The 19070-nt window shown below is 33.6% G+C and overlaps 1 long non-coding RNA gene across 2 annotated transcripts in view; it reads right to left on the bottom strand.

Annotated features, from left to right (window-relative positions):
* The window catches only part of LOC106505379, a 135883-nt gene extending 120714 nt beyond the window's left edge, over nucleotides 1-15169 (bottom strand). For both annotated transcript variants that reach the window (XR_002337722.1, XR_002337723.1), the window contains exon 1: nucleotides 12301-15169. This is a non-coding gene — a long non-coding RNA (uncharacterized LOC106505379). The remainder of the gene's footprint in view (nucleotides 1-12300) is intronic.

The following is a 19070-nucleotide window of genomic DNA, read 5'->3' on the forward strand; positions in this document are numbered from 1 at the left end:
GTATAAATTAAGGATAGTACAACATTTCCAATATATTATAAGTACAGTAGTAATACTACTGATGTGGTATTATACTGCCATTATTAACTCTTAGCAGTAATGGGATAAATTGTTAGGCAACAGATTTCTGAGAGAAAGTGGAAGAAAGAAAAAAAAATGGCATAATTTCAAAATATACAAGATAAGGAGTACCCTTGTGGCAGAGCAGGTGAAGAATCCAGCATTGTCACTTCAGAGGCTTAGGTGACTGCTGTGGCATGGGGTGAATCCCTGGCCTGGAACTTCTACATGCCATGGGCACAGCCAAAAAAAAAAAAAAAGCCAAAATATACAAGAGAAAAAGACTAAAATAAAGCATATCAAAATAAGAATGATGGATTTGTAAGTAATTTTTGCTTTCTTTTTAAATTTTTCTACATTTTATAATTTTTTGCAAAAAATTATATTCTTTAAATTGGAAAATATTCAAAGGTTAGAATTAATAAACATGTTGAGGTAAAACACAAAAATTAAAATTTTAAATTTTCTCCTGCAAATACTTTGATTTACAGAATAAATTGCTATTTAAGCCTATTGAAACTTGTTCATCTGGAATAACTGTAGGTCATGTTGCATGGTCCAACAGACCCCAGTAAAATTACAATTCAAGGAACACGACTCTTGAATAAGAAAAAAAAAAAAGGCATTCAGCTGATTAATATTTACTAGTAGTAAGAGATCTGACTTTTAGTATCAAAAAATTATATCTGAAAACTGCTGAACTAAAAGGTTACCTGAGTCAGGGTTTGAAGGCATTAATTTTGACCCAGTTGCCAAAAGAACCATTTCCTTTCACTATATGCTCAGATAGCAGCTCATATGTAACCTGCCTTTTCAGATATCTGGACTCCCCAACTTCCCCCAACCCCCCACAGCAGAGGAGTAGACAAAGTAAAAGCAACAAAAATGGCAAATGCTAATATATATGTTTAACTGTAACCTTAACAAATCACAACTTGGCAGAATAATAGCATCACCATCAATTTAAAATAAATAGCTGTATATTGGGGTTATATCAGCAAGATGGAAGACTAGGAGGTCCTAGTGTTTGTCATCCCAACAAAAACACAAGAACAATGAATAAACAAGTACATGCCAATGAAAATATCTCTGGGTGAGCTCTGGAATACAATTGGAAAGGTGCAGAAACACTGCACAGAAACTCAGGCTGGCCTCTTATACAAGAATAGGAAGCATTTTACCTATTTCTGCCCATCCCTCAGTCTGGCATAGTTCAGCACCAAGAGGAATCCCTCTGTGCAGACTTCTCCCATGGGGGAAAAGACAACAGGAGGATCCCAGTAGCCTTCATTACCACCACAGAAACCTGTAACATTCATTATTAAAGACACCTACAGTCTTCACTGACACTGAACTCAGTTGAAGGTACTTTTAGAGCTATGCCACTTTGCCCACCTGCCCTGGAGAGGAAGCAAGCACAGCTGTAAATCTCTCCCCTCAAGGAGCTGCTGCTATGCCTTATTCCCACACCCTGGGGATAGAACCAGCACGCCCCTCTCCTGACCCTAAACAGCAATGCCACTGTTGCTACAAGCACACGTGGACCCTGGATGCTGGTGCCACTTTCATTGCATGTACACCTGCATGCCAGACCCAATGCCAAGAGAGATTCCCTCAGCCAGGACTTCCTCATTCAGGGAAAAAGGGAGAGAGAAGGACCACAGAAGCTTTCACCACAGCCTAGGCCACCAAAGTCCTCCTCAGTCTTCACTCACTGATGCTGTCCTCAGCTGACAGAGCTCTGCAGAGACTATACCACTGCATTCTCCCCAAACTCAGAACCACTGCTGAGCCCCACAGAGCCACCATATCCTCCCCAGCCAGTGTCTTCATATACACCCATAAATGAAGGTCTTTCTCCACCAAAGCCAGTCCATAAAATCTGGAAGAGGTGACAGTTCCCTCAAGCATATGAATCCATGCAAGGCTACAAGAAACATAAAACAAATCGGGGAAATATGCCACCACTAAAGGAACACAATATTTTTTCAGTAAAACTAAAGAAATGAGCATCTCCAAAAAAGCCTGCTAAAGAATTAAAAATATTTTTAAAGTAATCTTGGTGAGCTAAAAGAGAATACAGACAACTCAATGAAATCAGAATAGCAATACATGAACAAAACAAGAAGCACAACAAAGAGACTGATCATAAAAATAACCAAACAGAACTCTGAAGCTGAAAAATACAATAAATGAAATGAAAAAATAACAATAGAAATTTCAACAATAGACTCAAGCAAAAAAACAAAAAAGGAATGTGTGATTTGTGAACTTGAATACAAGTCATTCAAAATTAATCAGAGGAGGAGAAAAAAGAAAAGAATGAAAGTGAAGAAATCCTAAGGAATTTGTGGGAAACACTCAAATGAAACAATATAAACATTATGAGATTACCAGAAAGATCAGAGAATAAAGAAAGGGGCAGAAATTTTATTTGAAGAAATAATGGCTTTAAATTTCCCAAATCTGAGGAAGAAATTGGACATTCAGCTTCACAAAGGCCAAAGCCCAAAGATTCCGAAGTAAGTTGAAACTAAACAAGTCTACAGTGAGACATATTGTAATTAAATTGCTAAAAGTCAAAGACAAAGAGAATTTTGAAAGCAGGAGAAAAGCAACTCATAACATAAAGGGAAATACCATAAGGCCATCAGTAGATTTCTTAATAGAAAGCTTGTAGATGAGGAGACTGAGGTAATATAATCAAAGTACTGAAGTAAATACTACCAATTAAGATTGCTATACATGGCAAAATTATCCTTTAAAATGAAGGAGAGATAAAGACATTATCGGACAAACCAAAACTGAGGGAGTTTGTCACCACTAGAAGGACACTATAAGAACTGAATTTGGAGGAACTAAGCTAAGAGAAATAAGCCAGTTACATGTAGAATATAAAATATTAGAACTCACATAAGAGAGAAGAATGATGGTTGCCAGGGGCTGGAGGGAGGGGTAACTGGGGAGATGTTGGTTGGTTAAGGGGTACAAAGTTTTAGTGGTGCAAGATGGTAAGTTCTGTGGATCTAACGTACAACAATGTGGGTGTAGTTAAAAATACTTTATCTTATACTTGAAATTTGCCAAGAGAGTAGATTTTAAGTGGTTCTAGCACTCAGTAAAAGTGATAATTACCTAAGGGACAGATATGTTAATTAGCTTGAATGTGGTAATTATTTCACAATACAAATGTATACCAAATCATCAAATTGCACTCCTTATACATACTTGTTAATTGTTAAAAAAGTAAAAGAATAATGGCAGTATATTGAATTTTATGTATATAAAATAGAAAAGTTTAACATGTATATATATATGTAAAATCAAATTTCACAAATACATTTCAAATTGTTATTAAAGTACATGTATTTTAAATATCCAAAATATTGTTTAGTGTATTTAGTTTAAGATATTTCAAATATTTTTACATCTCATGGTTGCCAAATGAAACAAATTAAAAATCTGGAAATAAACATTCTAAGTCCACAATGTGGTCATGACTACAAAGAGCATTTTTTAATTACAAATATATTCTTAGTCATATAGCCAAAATTTATATTTATAGACTCAAGGATATGGTTTTAAATTTCCCACTTAGGAGAATTTCTGTGAAGAACCAAGGCACTTTAGACTCTATACTCAAATATATTTGTAAATAAATTCACGAATTTGATGTATTAGATGTAACAGAATATTGATATTTTAGATTCCATTAATTGGGATTTTTAGCTATTCAAACAAGGCCTTAGCATTGTTGGTAGCCAATAACTGCTTGCCCATCCAAGTTTATCAGAAAAAGAAGGCCAAGTCCAATTAGAGCTCTTTATTATTTATAAAACTAGTATTGAAGAATGTGGTTTATAAAATATCGAATATTATTCTCAGAATTAAACATATGTGCCCTTGTCCTGTTTAAAACATATGGCTTGGAAGAGCATAGCTAAATTTCTGCTTACTGTGATCAACTTCCCAGATTTGCTTGGGTATATTTAAATGCTTTTTTAGGTTTTATTATAACTACCACTACTAACGAATAATTAAAAGTTATAAACAGGCAAATTAATGTAGTTACAGATATTCTATCTACCTGTAAAAATTTTTGATAGTGCATGTTTCAAATAATTAACAGAATGTCAATAAATAATTCATATAAATTTATCATGGCCAATCAGAAAAATATTATTCTTAGGTGAATTTTATTAAAATTAGTTTGTATATCTAGAATAAGAGCATTTCAACTGAGGAAAGAAAAAAATACACTAAGACATTACAAAGGAGAGTCTCATGGTTGTGAGTTACCACATTTCTGAAACAGGTGGTCCACATTCTCTGTGCAGTTTTTACTGCCATAGAGATCTAAATATCTAACACTGAAAGGCAAGGGGGAAAATTGAAATAAATGTTTACAAAAGCAATTTTAGTGGTTAAGGAAAATAGAAGGTTAAAAAGTGGTAACTTGAAAGTACAATTGAAACTAGTGAAAATGATGAAAGAGGTTTAGGAAGCTTCATACAACAATTCTGAAGGATTCTAGATCCTAGATCTATTGCGTAGTGTATATTGACCTCCTAGATTCCATGACCTGTTTTCTAAGAGAATTTCTTTTTCATCCTCCCCATTTACTGTACCATGAGTTCATTCACATTGATGTAACACACCATCATCTAAAGGATGTGATAAGTTGGTGTTTATCTCTGTCAAGGGACCAAGGGAATAAAAACTAGGTATCACCAAAAGGTATAATTTTAGGTTGTTGGATACCCTTGCATTTTTCTTAATTATTTTTGACATTTTATCTATTTCACCATGAGCTTCCTTGGAGAATACGGATAAAAAAAAATGTGCTTCATGACCCAGAAGAAGAAATACATCTTCTCTTAATAAATCCCATCTGAAATCATATAGGGGAAGGAAAGAAGGAATAACAGTTAACATTTATCACTTGTTCTGTTTTATTTGCTAAAATCTTTTTGGAACCCGAAAGACAGTTTCTTTTCAGCATGAAAGAGATTTCAAATAAAGGATGATGGTCTGAGAAAAAGAATTTTGGATAAATTGTATAAAGTTCTGTCCAAGGGGAAACTGAAATCTAGAAAAAAACATGCACTGCTAGTACTAATCCTAAACTTTCTGAAATTAAGAAGCATTTTGTTAATTGATATATCCCTTGCACTTAGCATATAGTAGGTATTAAGTATATCTTAAAGACTTTGAGTTTCATATGGCATTTTAAAATAAGATATTATGAATCCTTTCAGAAGTGAGTGAGCTATGGAGTTCCCGTCGTGGCTCAGTGGTTAACGAATCTGACTAGAAACTCTGAGGTTGCAGGTTTAATCCCTGGCCTTGCTCAGTGGGTTAAGAATCTGGCATTGCTGTGAGCTGTGGTGTAGGTTGCAGACTGTCTCAGATCTGGCGTTGCTGTGGCTCTGCTGTAGGCCAGCGGCTATAACTCCGATTAAACCCCTAGCCTGGGACCCTCCATATGCCACAGCAGTGGCCCAAGAAATGGCAAAAAGGGAAAAAGGCAAAAATAAATAAATAAATAAATGAGTGAACTAAATAAGAACATATATAAACTAAAGATGACCAGAAAATGTGTCTCTATTGCATACCACACCTAGTGCCCAGGGTGAAAGTTATTCTCTGTGGTATGTAATATAGGTTACTGTCGAATCTATAGTTTAAAAATTAAAAGAGCTGGAGTATCCTCTGTGGAGTGGTGGGTTAAGAACCTGACTGTGACAGCTGGAGTGTGGAGGTGTAGCTTCAATCTCTAGCCTGGTACAGTGGGTTAAAGGACCTGGTGTTGCTGCAGCTATGGCATAGGTCACGGCTGAAGCTCAAATTCAATCCCTGGCCCAGGAACTTCTATTAAAAAAAAAAATTAAAAGAGCTAAGAAAATATTAAGGCAAAAGCAAAAACACATTTATTGCATATGGTATTTGTTTGTTTTTCTTGGGTTAAGAGGTTATTAATGATGGAATGACCTCTCCTAAGCTGACCCCAGTGAGCCATGTTTCTTGATATTCTTACTTTCATGTAGTTACCTCATATGTTGAATCTAGGGGGGCTCTTCATAATCAATAGAAGACAGTGGACGTGACTCTGTGTGACTTTCAAGGCCATATCATAAGACTTGTAGCTAGTAGCTTCCTCCATGCTCCTTTAGAAGCTAGCCACATGCAAGAAGACTGACTATCCTGAGGCTGCTATACTAAGTACAAGCCAGCCACACAGAAAAGCCCCTCAAGAAAAAGTTGCTAGCCTGCTTCACAGCATTTTAGGTTTCTCAGCTGAGACACCAGACATGTGAAAGAAAAAGTCATCTCAATGAATTAAGCCAAATGCATGGATGGTCATGCTTAAATGTGGAATTCATTAAAAAATCTTCTGCTGGGATTTGGAATGGGGAGGATAAGTATTAAAGGGATAGCTTAAAGAGGTTCAATTATCATGAATCGGAACCACCTATACCAAGCTATCAGGCCTAACAGTGCAAGGAAGTGAAGTAGATTAGTAGGCTTCTATAGGCATAGATATTGGTAAGTTTAGGCATAAGAAGTTTCTATAATTTCATTTAATATTTTAATAGGTGTTAATATAATTAATATCTTAATATTATTTTCTATTTCTATATAGTATCTTCCAATTTCAATGTATTCTGTGATTTTTAATTAATAAGGTCTCCTTGTAGGGGTTTATGTTAGGAGTAGATGTCTGCTATTAAAGACAGCTTTATATTTTTTTGGTACGTATTTGGAAATACAGCTCAGTTGGGTTTTAAAACTTCTCCTGCTCTGACAAGTTATGTGAAGAAAAGAGACATGAATGACATTACCTATGTGACCAAAAATTTTACTAAACATGATGGCAAGTAACTTCAGTAACTTATTTGATATGAGACAAGAACCAGAAGAAAGAAAATAACTGTTGGAGAATATATTTTTCAGACTAATTAATTTTTAAATTGATTTGTGTTAACATTTATGTATTCAACTTTAATCAGGTAGAAAAATCCCTATTAACCATTAGAAATGGTGCAAAATATAGACAAAATGAAAGAAAACAAGACAGAAAAAGTCTTTGTCCCCAAGGAGATAGCAGTCTAGTGATGGAGCTGGTGAGTAAGGGCAAGTAAACAAACATAAAGTCAACATAGGGAGTTCCCTTTGTGGCTTAGTGGTTTATGAACCTGACTAGTATTCATGAGGATGTGGGTTCAATCCCTGGCCTTACTCAGTGGGTTAAGGATCCGGCGTTGCCATGAGTTGTGGTATAGGTCGCAGACGAGGCTCAGGTAACCCTGTTGCTGTGGCTATGGCATAGACTTGCAGCTGCAGCTCTGATTTGACCTGTAGTCTGGGAACTTCCATATGCTGCAGGTGCGGTCCTAAAAGGCAAAAAAATAAAAAATAAAAAAAAATAAGTCAACATAAATTTCCTTCAAGCTGTCAAATACCAAAGCATGTTAGAAATTCTAGGTAATCCTCACGTACCAGTTAATTATATAATCCTGGAAAAAATATTCTATATCAATTGAGTCATGAAGGTAATTAATTAATAAAAACTGACTGTGGTACATATGTATATTTGCATTTTTATCTTTCTCTTTGTATGTGCCTATATTTAGGCCAATAATCATATTATGCCTTATTCTTTTTTTTTTCCTCTTTTGTTGTATTCCCTTGTTCTTTGACCATAAAAGCAATTTGGCAATAAAGAGTAAGATGATCAAAGTCTTAGGACTTCATTCTGGATATTTTTTTTAGTTAATCCTCTGGTTTATGAACTCTCTCTCTTCAGTTATATTTAAGCTATTGCTAAATGTCCATGGAGTTCCTAATATAATTAACTATAATTTTTAGACCTGAAATTATATTTTGTCCTTCTTTGCAGTTTTTAAGTTTTCTGATATTTTCAATTTTCTTGATTATCTTCTTAAACATATCACTATAAATATGTTATAGCATGCATCTCTCTACTCCATTATCTTGATACCCTATGAATACATTTCTACTGACTCTTTTTCTCTGGTTTTAATTTATTTCCTTTTAATATGTTTACAGTTAATTTGGATTGAGGGTCAATAATTTATATGAAATGAAACCTGGTGAGTGGCTAGGACATTTGCAATCAAAAATAACTTAATTGCCCTCATGGTTCCTTAGATGCTTAAGCTAGGCCTTAGCACTTGCTAGGGAGAGCCAACTTTCAGGTTCCCTTCATTCCTAGGGAATAGCCTTTCAGAGTCATATTTCAGAGACTGCTTTCTGGCAGATGCTGTAATCCAGCATTGATCCTCCTAGTTTTAAGGATCTTAGAAATTTTTCTCAGATGATTAGTTTCCCAGCCCCTCGATAGACGTCTTTAATGCGAAGGTGATAACCCCTCAATATAGTGCAATCAATCTGGGGATATGTCTTTTCCCGAATTGTGGCCTTGTGATTGCTCAATGCTTTTTTAATTATCTGAGTATTGAAGCAGATTTTAAAAAATATTTTATCCAAGCTTTCCAGGTGGTCACAGTGGCAAAACTTTCATATTCAGTAGTCAACTCTTTCTTATATGTGAATTACTAGCTAAGAGCAGAGTAAGACCATCACAAAATTATTCCTTAGTAAATTATATTTTTAAATCATAGTTCAGGCTTCTTTGGTAATATACAACAGAAACTAACTATGATTGGCAAGAGTCTTGGGCAGTTCCAAGGATCTCAAAAATGATACCTAACGAATAGACTCTTCAGAGAAATATTTGGGTTGAAAATACTCCAAACATTTTCATACCTGGGCTCTTCTGCATAAAACACTTGTTTTGCCTCCAAGTCCTATCATTGAAGAAAAGTATCACATTTTTTACATAACCACTTACTAACATTTTTTTCAAAAAATAACCTCTAGTTGCTTGCTAATTAAATAGCCATAACAACCATGAGATAAACATACTTTTTGTATTACACAGAATTTAAATACCTTTTCTGATTCTTTCCCTGGAGTCACAAAAATAAGCAATATAGGTTTTTCTTTGGAGGAAAAACTGGGCCTAAAGACTTTAATGTTCCTAAGATCATAGGATCAATAAATGGCAAACCAGGATTTCCACTTGGACTTAAGTCTTTCATCTACGCCACGTGATCTCTTTACATTTGGGAACATCCTGTTTTCATGAACTTCAGAAGAAAACGTTAAGATAAAAACAGGCTTACTCTCTGTTGACCTTAAAAAAAATGATGTAATATTGAAAGCAATACTGCCACTGTGTTCATTTTTTCACCTCATTTTTAGGATCGTGGTATGTATTGGGTTATATCTATGTTACAAAAATGTTAAAAGTTTTTTGTAAAAAACAAGACAAAATAAAATAATATGAAAATCTATGTATTCCAAAATACAGCTATTAAATCATGTTACTGGACATCAAAATAATGAGATCTACTATGGATGTGGAATAATGTTAACCATTGATTAAAGCAAGTCATTATAAGCTCATTAATAAAGCTGGGCTTTTTTCATATTTGGACAGATCTCTTTAGGGAAACTTCTAGGTTAAAAATAAATTTTATTATTTTAGCTGAGGGCAAGCCTTTTTAAAGTCACAGAAATTATATATCCAATTAGTAGTGCTAGTTACCAGTAATACTAGAAATCCCCAAAAGCCAAACTAATATTCTCTAGACAAGCTTGTAAGAATATGGAATATCCTTGAATATTTAGAATGGTTACTTTTCTATGCTTAGCTCCCAAACATTCTTCAAAAGTCATCTTACATAGTAGATAAATATTCCTTTTATATCACATGATTTTTTTTTATTTACAATGAGTTATATTTGGTAACCAATAATTGAATCAATTATTTTAATAATTTATGTGTCACTTTTTTATTTGACATCTTATTTATAAACTAATTGTTTTCTAATCAAAATCATAATGATGGTAACTATTTTTTCATTTCTCTCCATGTAATATGCACATGCAATTTTCTAAAAGTTTCTAAATAAGATGCTTTATTTTGTCATATTATTAAATGATAATAATTTTAGCATTATTTATATATTGGAATCTCACATCCTAATAGAGTATTGCAATATATTAAAATTTTTAATTTAAAATTAGAGCAGAGTGACACTCTGTTGGATAGCTACATACATTAAATCTGTTTACAAAATCTGCAAGTACAAATTATGGAATATCAGCGTACAATTAGATAGAAGTGCTTTTTCCACTACTGTAAATTTTTAAAATGCTAGATAATAATGGAAAACTAAACTATTAAATGCAGTTATTTGATAAAGTACATTGATTTTTAAATTATGAATAAGCCTTTGTGAAATGAAATAACTACTAGGAATAGCACCAAATGTTTTCTAAAGATGAAGTTGCATTTGATTAGAAGTTCTCCTGGCAGCCTTGGCACATCTTTGGTTGGTACATGTGATGTGAGTCAAGTAAGGTACAGAAGTCAGCACAAGTGATGAATCACAGAGAAGGATGGAATGAAGAGAACACAATGATCTTCCACGTCATCTTGAAAAGGAACACATCATGGGTATGAGGGAAAAGTTCAGGGACTTTATATGCTGAGGTAACCCTAGAATTCTAAATATCATCTAAAGACTTATATTTGATTTTTGCATTATGAAGTATTTTATGTTCATTAAAGTTCTTCATTATGTCTTTATAAGAGTATTATTTTCTGTATTTAAAAGATAGTGATTTTGCTGTCTAGTAATATTATATGAGACTAATTACATAGAAATTTTAGCATTTCATTTCCCTGAGATAATTATCATATTATGCTTAGGTTATTTCCTAATCCTCACAACTGCCCCTCAAATAATGCATTCTTATATATAAAGGCTTATGTTTGGTGAGGTAAAGTCCTGATAGACAATGTATTAGCAGAACCATTTTCTAAACCAAGATTTTTTTTTGGACTAAATTCTATTTTTTCCGCAGTTCACCATTATGCAAAAAATACTCTATTTCCCCAAAGCTGAGACACTTTCAAGCAATATGCTCTTTTCTATACCTCGAAATTATGTAACCAGTCCCAGTCGTCACTATAAAGTGAATCTACCTTTGATTTTTTTTTCTTCCAGAGGTGGTTTTATATCCCCTCTATTTTATTTCTAATTTCTTATTTATGGTGCACTTGCAAAATGGCTGAGTAAGTAGTTGAACATGAATGAGGTATGTTTTGTTGGATATTAAATCTGTAAGCTTAACCTTCATAACACCTTGTTCTACTTTTAGTGATGCTATTTTTGCACCAAAAATCATTACACATATTTTTCACTCTCACAGAATGGCTGAGTTTAGATGGTCCTTGAAAAAAATGTATCTTTGGTCTGCTACATTTTTTCAGTATGTCCTATAGTCCTTCAGTTCTTTTTTCTCTTTCTCCCAGTGTATTTCATCCCATGTCACATTTTTTCCAGTGTCTGGTTGTCATTTTTTAAATATGTTAACTGATCGTATTTTTAAAATATGGTATTACTTAAAATTCTCAAGAATGAAACTGAAATATCAAGTGGTAGGGTTAGATTTTAGATGCCTTCTTTGGTGCCCCTTCAAACACATATAAGTGGCTGCCTAATCTACTAAACTATGCATATCTTAAGCAAAAGAACTTAAGTGTATTTATTTTTGTATAAATTGGTGTGTGTGTGTGTGTACTTATATATACTTGTACAAACAGGAGACTAATGCATCACTACATTTACACATATATTAGCAGGTGCTTGTAAATGTTTTTGAATAAAAATCAAATTTATCTTGTCTGACTATCCATTAGGCAAATCCTAATTTGAAACAATTTAAGGAGGATTCTGAAAACACAATTAAACATGTTACCCTTAAAATAAACAAAGCAAATATTTCACTGAGGTAGATAAACACCAGAAAAAATTATAGAAAATATCAGAAGTCAAAAAAACATAAACCAGCCAATTCCACATTAATTTAGGATTAAAAATTTAAAAAGGAAACAGGTTTTATTCAAGTATGTTGTCACGCTATTATATTCAGTGTTAGTTGTACCATCTAAATTAAAGAGAATTAAAAATTTTAGTAAGCAATTTGTTAATAGCACTCATGAGTGAAAAAATATACAAACTGATAAAAATCAATGTTATCTTTTGTTATTTCAAAGTTATTCACCAACAGGATGTTGAAAAAAAAAACGTGCAAATGGGAAAACTACCAAGTAACAACTATATTTAAATGAAATCTATTTACCTTTTATCCAGTCTGAATAGATGCTTTTTAATTATTGCTAATTGTTTAAGATGCCTTTGCATCCCCCAGAAGATTTAATCTGAATAAATTTAATTCCTTTAAAATCTCCTTCAGTTACAGGCAAATACAGTAAGAAGCCCCCTAGGTATGGCAGTAAAATAGTCATAAAGGCAGAAGCGTTTAAATGAGTAGAGCAAGGAAGTCTTCCCCAGAAGAGGCAGAAAAGCTGTATGGTTGGAGATTCAAGAACCAAACATGAAACACAGAGTTGAAACATTTAAGATGACTGTGAAAAAGGTCTATGTTCACTTGTTAAAGAATGCGCTGGGGCAGACGAAAGCATATGAATAGTTCTTTCACAGGTCACAGCGTCCATTCAGTCTCTGACATTGTTATTACGCCACAGAAATAGATGGGCCTAATTAATATTCTGAACATACCTGGGAGAACATTCTTAAGGAAATCATCCTCTGGTGGTTTGAAAATTAAAAAAAGAAAGAAAGGAAACTTAACAGTAAGCATTAAAAATTGGATCTAGATAACAAAGTCAACTGCTCTCAAAGTTTAATGCCAGTTGCAAATAGACTTGTTTGTGTACGTTACTTGGTTTAAATGGTTGTGCTTTGTGAAATAAAGTTGAACAGTAGTTTGAATTTGCTAGTAACTATATTTTTATCATTTCATCAAATAACAGGCAAAAGTCAGCTACAGAAAGTTTGTCTGTGAAGTTTGTGTAGTAAACTGTGCCAATTCATACAGTAATTGATAATGCATCAATTTATAAATTTAGCATTTATTAATGTAAAATGTTTAGAGTGAAAATTCAGTATCAGAAAAAATATTTAGTATTTTAATGAAAAAGTGTTATGCCATTGATTGAACAAGCAATCACCTGCAAATAATGTTTAAGATATTGCTACATAATTTTCAGTATATGACTAAATCTTAAATGTCTCATATGCAGCTATGTTATAAACTGTAAACTTTTCAGTTCTTTAGTTTTGAATATTTTACATTAAGAATATCTTTTATGCAAGATTAACTATAATTATACTTAAAAATTTACTATTGCAAACTGGGATCTAAAATCAAAATTAGTTTAAAATATAATAAAAATAGAGTGCAGAACAAATTTCATGAGCTATTTTGATATATAAATTTAACATATTTATATTTAAATGGCATGTACATGTTCACATATATGTATAACACATACATATGTACATATATACACATGTAAAAAACAGAAGATAACTATAAATTATTCAAAATAAAGGTGCTTATTGAAGAATTTAGTAATTTATCCAATTTAAATTACCTGCATTTAACAAAATAATTCCTTCTGCAATGGGAGTCAAGTGTTTAGTGCCCAAACCTAATACAGTACATATAAAACAAAATCCCTATTGAAATGAATGGAGCCATTCATTTCCAAGATACAAAAAGCTGTACTTTCTTTGTCTTGCTACTTTAAGGCCCCTTGGTAGCATTTTTCCTTTTTATGGTGCTTTAGGTATAGATGCCTCTCAGCTTAAAAATCATGAAAAAAACCTACAAGTAGCAAATACCTAAATATGTAACAGATGCATAAGTGCTCCTCAGGATAAATAGATTATGGACAATTAACTGTCATCATATCCCTGTCTTCGTTTCCACTCGCTCCTGTAGTGTACACCTGTGGCTTATTAGGAATATAACCAAAGCTGTAACACAAATTCCAGGTTCAAAGGTAACCTAGGAAAATCTGCTCCTTGCTTCTCGAGTATTCCTCATGAAAAGAACAATAAGCGATGTAAAAATAAAGCAGTAAATGCCTATCATTCAAGAGGCCACTTAAACAGAACCCCATCTTACATTTTTGTCTGGTTGTAAGTATATTTCAAATTGGATGATGAAAGGAGGATTTAACAGCACTTCAAAAAATTATTAAATTGTCCTTGTTTGGATTATGATTCAAACTAAACAAATTATAAAAAACATTATGAAAAAAATCAAATAAATTTGATAATGTGGGCTGTTTGATGATATTAAAAATTATCTTTTTCAGTTAAGAATGAAATTGCAGTTTGGGTATTTTTAAGGATTTAGGGATAATAAATAATTTCATGTGTTGTCTGGAATTCCTTCAAAACAATGGAATGGTGAGTAGCAAGTAGATGGATATATTGTCATGATTCTGAAATGTGTTCAAAAATTCTTGATACTCCTTTTAAAATGTGGAGCTTGATTCCCTCCTTGAGTGCAGCTGTCTGTGATGACATTTCTAGCAAATAGAATATGGCAGAAGTGATGGTATATGGCTTCCAACACTAAGTCACAAGAGTCACTGGGTTTCCTCTTTGTCCTCTCTCAAATCTCCTGCTCTCTGGGTCAACTGTGGTCCTATCCTAAGGACATTCCAGCAACACTACGTGGGGAAGAAATGAGTCTTTCCACCAACAATGCCAACAGAGCTAAGGCCTCCTGCCAGTAACGATATGAGATTCACCTTGGAAGTGGATCCTCTAGCCCTGGTCATACTATAGATGACCGTGGTCCAGGCCAACAACCTGACTGCAAACTCATGATTGACTCTGAGCATCATCCAGCTAAGTTGCTCCTAAATTTCTGACCCATAGAGACTGTGATGATAAATGTGTATTGTTTTAAGCTACTAGTTGTTATTGAGGTTTTTTGTTGGTTTGTTTTTGGAGCAATAAATAACTGACAGTATTTATAGTATCTATGAAATAGATTCTCTACCTAAGTTTTTGATGCCATATAATGAAAAAATTAGGGGTTATTATAACATTTTATCCACATGTATATTTTAACGAGTCAATAAATTTTTGAAACTGATTTTTATGTTTATTTATTTATTTTTAATTAATTATTTATTTTTGCCAATAGCTCCCCCCCGCCCCCTGCCAGCACCACAGCATAAGGAGGTTCCCACGCTAGGGGTCTAATCTGAGCTACAGCTGCCTGCCTACACCACAACCTACCTACACCACAGCAACACAGGATCCAAGCTGCATCTGTGACCTACACCACAGCTCATAGCAACACCAGATCCTTAACCCACTGAGTGAGGCCAGGGATTGAACCCTCAACATCATGTTTCTGCTGTGCCACAACAGGAGCTCCTAATTTTTATTTTTTTAATTTGTAAGGATATAATTTAAATGGAAATTATTGACATTTTAGTTAAAATGTGGGAACTTATAGTTTTCTTAAAGAGCTCTTTTAACCTTTTTTGTTAATTTTTTTCCTCAGTAATACCTACATGCATTTGGATTATACTCACCATTTTCCAGAAACTTTCTTAAAAATACATCTTTTTTCAGTGATTTTTAAATTAAACTATAGTTGGTTTATGATCTGCAAATTTCTTCTGTATATCAAAGTGATCCAGTCATACATATAGATACATTTCATTTCTTATATTATCTTCCATCACGGTCTGTCCCAAGAGACTGGTATAGTTCCCTGTGCCACGCAGTGGGACCTCATTGCTTATCCATTTTATATGTAATAGTTTGCATCTATTCACCCCAAACTCCCAGTCCCACTTTTTAATGAAAAGACCACATTAACGAAATCACATAAAGCTACAAAACAGAGGGGGAACTTGGAATAGTGATTTAGGTAGCTCCTCACATCATAATTTTTATCACTTTCTCCCAAATAAGCATACTGTGTGAGTAGAACAGTGTGTTTTCTTGGCAAACAGAGCTTCTGGATAAGACCCCTTGAGCTCTGACTATAGCAAAATAAGACTATAAATATGAAAGATGTTATCATTAAAGATTGCTGTGATATAATTACCTAATTCTCTATCTAAAATGAATAAATCAGTGAAATAAGTGTTAAGCCTTGAAATAAGTGCTAAGTGAAATTGAAATATGTTTTAACTTAAGGAAAACAAAGCTTTTTTTTAATAGAGTGAATTTTAAAGGGATTAATTTCTAAAGTTTTGAGTCTTTGATCTTCAAAAATATAAATTCTGCATATCACGTTAAGTCGAAACCTATGTCATATTATCATGTCATATGTCATATTATCAACTATAATTAAGCATTTGTAAGGGAAAATAATACATATTAGGCATGTATCATGTTTGATACAATTTTTTATATTGATTTCTCACATTTTTTCCCTGTGATTTTTTTTTTCACATTTAGAGAGGAAGAAGCAAAACTTGAGGTTAGATTATCTTGCTAGGATTACGCACTTGAAATTAATGGTTCCCTATTTCAGAGGTGAGCTTGCCTGAGTCTAAATCCCTAAACCATATAGAGTACCAGTATGTGCCTTGCATGGTCTCTGTGCCATGTGGACAGAAAAGAGGACCACAACATGGCCTTGCCCTGGGTGCACATTTTGAGAAAACAAACATTAAATAGAAACTATTAGGGCATGAAATATTAATGGCATATGACACAGATCTGCTATTAATGAAATGAAAATCTATAGGAATTATGGATGTGTGTGAGCAGCAGCAGGTAAAGAAATTTTTGTGAAGGAGGTGAGATTTTAGATAAGCTTTGAAATAAAGAGTATAATTTAAAGATAACATGCAGGTATTATCCATTAACTTAATCCCATTCCCAGCCACCTCTCTGTTGAAGGAACTTCAGAGTTCTGAATGATGACATTTAAGAAAAAGTCAGTTGTGAAGTTCCTGGGAAGCCTATGATCTTCCTGATACCCCCTTTCCTTTTTACTTCTTGTTGGAATGAAGACGTGATGACTGGAGCTGTCAGGAGAACATCCAGTGCTTTGGGTCACTTCCTTGAGCTGCTCAATTAGCACCAGTAACCATTCATCAGATGCTTCTCGTTATATTACAAGAACAAATCTTCACTTGCTTAAAGCTCCATAGATGGTTCTCTATTATTTATTGCACAAACATTTCTAGTAGATATGGAGTGTAATACAGTATTCCAGGGAAGAGATATAACACTGAAACGGCACTTACTTGGGGCATAAAAAGTTTAGGTTTCCATAATAAATATTATTTGAATATAACTCCAAGTTAATCTTTGACTAATAAATACCAATGGGTTGCCTGAAAGAATTGGGTCCACTGTTTCTTTTAAGGTCTCATGTGTTATTCTTTCCATAAAGTTGTATCTGAGTTCATCCACTGAAAAATAGGGTGGAATGAACATCATGAGATTGCATGGAGTAAATCCTGAGTAACTTTTATCTGGAATGTTAATGGACTCACCCCCACCCATGAAATGAAATAAAAAGCTGGGTAAGCTATTAGGGAGGTCAGTTGGAAGTTAATAAACTAGTATTTATTACTTTTGAGAATTAAGTTCTGTGCTCAGCCTGTGGTGATTTGGTTTAAGTTAGGTTGTGTGATTTTCTTATTTCTGGTACATTTGAAGTGATAGATGACAATATTAAAATTAGTTTCTGAAAGATGTGAAGGAAAAACAGAATCTGGGCTTTCCAGTTGAAGAGGTTGATCTTGTTAATACATTGACTGAATGATGCTATTTGAAAGGGAGGAAGAGAGAATTTCCCTGTTGGATGAATATGCATTCGAGTGCCCCTTATGTGGACTTGTATAAGCTGCCAAGAACAGGTACAGAGACAAAGGCAGTAGGTTATGGAGTTCTACCTTCAGAAATAATCAGGACCAAAAAAAAAAAAAAATAGAAGCTATAAAAGCAGCTGATTTAATAAAGTTGCTGAGCTAAAATTGCAGGTATCAAGAACAGATATGTGAGCTTCCCTCAGAGGAAGGCAGCTGTGTAAGGAAAGAGTAACATGAATGGAGATAGAGAGGAGCAGTTAAGAAAGTGAAGTGTCAGGAAAGCCAAGGGACACCAGCTGGGGACTCGAGAAAGCAGCACAGTCAAGAGTAGAGATGGGATGCAGGAAAGACCTACATTTTAGCAGGCTTTGATGACCTGTAGGAGAGCAGAGCTCTGGTTGTGTTGTGAATGGTAGAGCCTGCATTCCAAGAGTGGGGAGTGAAAGAAGGGAGAAAATAGATAATGTCTACCCCAATAAAGAGCCAACTCAAAGCCCATGTGAGATTGACATGACGTTTTAGGAGGAAGGAAGAGATTTATTCTCACTGCAGTAGAGCTGTTGAAGATGCAGATCCTGTAAGCATCAACTCTGTGTGACTTAAATTGAAATAATATCTTTAAAGCCCTTTGCTTGTTTCACTATGGTGATTGCTTTTGAACTTTTGAAGAAAAGTGTGTGAACATTTTTGAGTTGTACAAAGATTATAAAAAATTGTTTTCCTTACTTTATAATAATTGACCTGAATTGCAAGGCACAATTAAGGCACAGAAAGTTGCAAGTATTCAGCTCTTAATGAAAAAGTTTCTTCCTACTTTTAAAGATCAAACAAAAGTTTGTAAACAAAAGAAAAATGTCTTTTGTTCACAGAAAAACTTTAAGTGTATTTTTATACTTATGCTTTTGTATCCACTTTTATTAAATGTAATTATTCTTTTCTATCTACATTCTAATCATTATATGGCATCAGAAAGCTTAAAAAAAACCACATTTTATTATTACGGCTCCACAAGAAATTTCCTCTATAGAACTGTATAGAATAATTAGATTCTTAAAATAATGTCACTACTTTTATCTGGAATCCATGTAGAAAGTAATCATAACAAAGTATCTTCATTAAATATTAAAATAAAAACAAAAATAAAATAACTGAAAAAATGATCCTATGCCCTATGCTATTGTTATCTTTTAAGGTTCACATGATTAATTTTTCTGAGGAAGCTTATGCTAAGAAAAACAGA

This window comes from Sus scrofa, chromosome 13 (genome assembly GCF_000003025.6).
Source record: "Sus scrofa isolate TJ Tabasco breed Duroc chromosome 13, Sscrofa11.1, whole genome shotgun sequence".
Taxonomy (NCBI): domain Eukaryota; kingdom Metazoa; phylum Chordata; class Mammalia; order Artiodactyla; family Suidae; genus Sus; species Sus scrofa.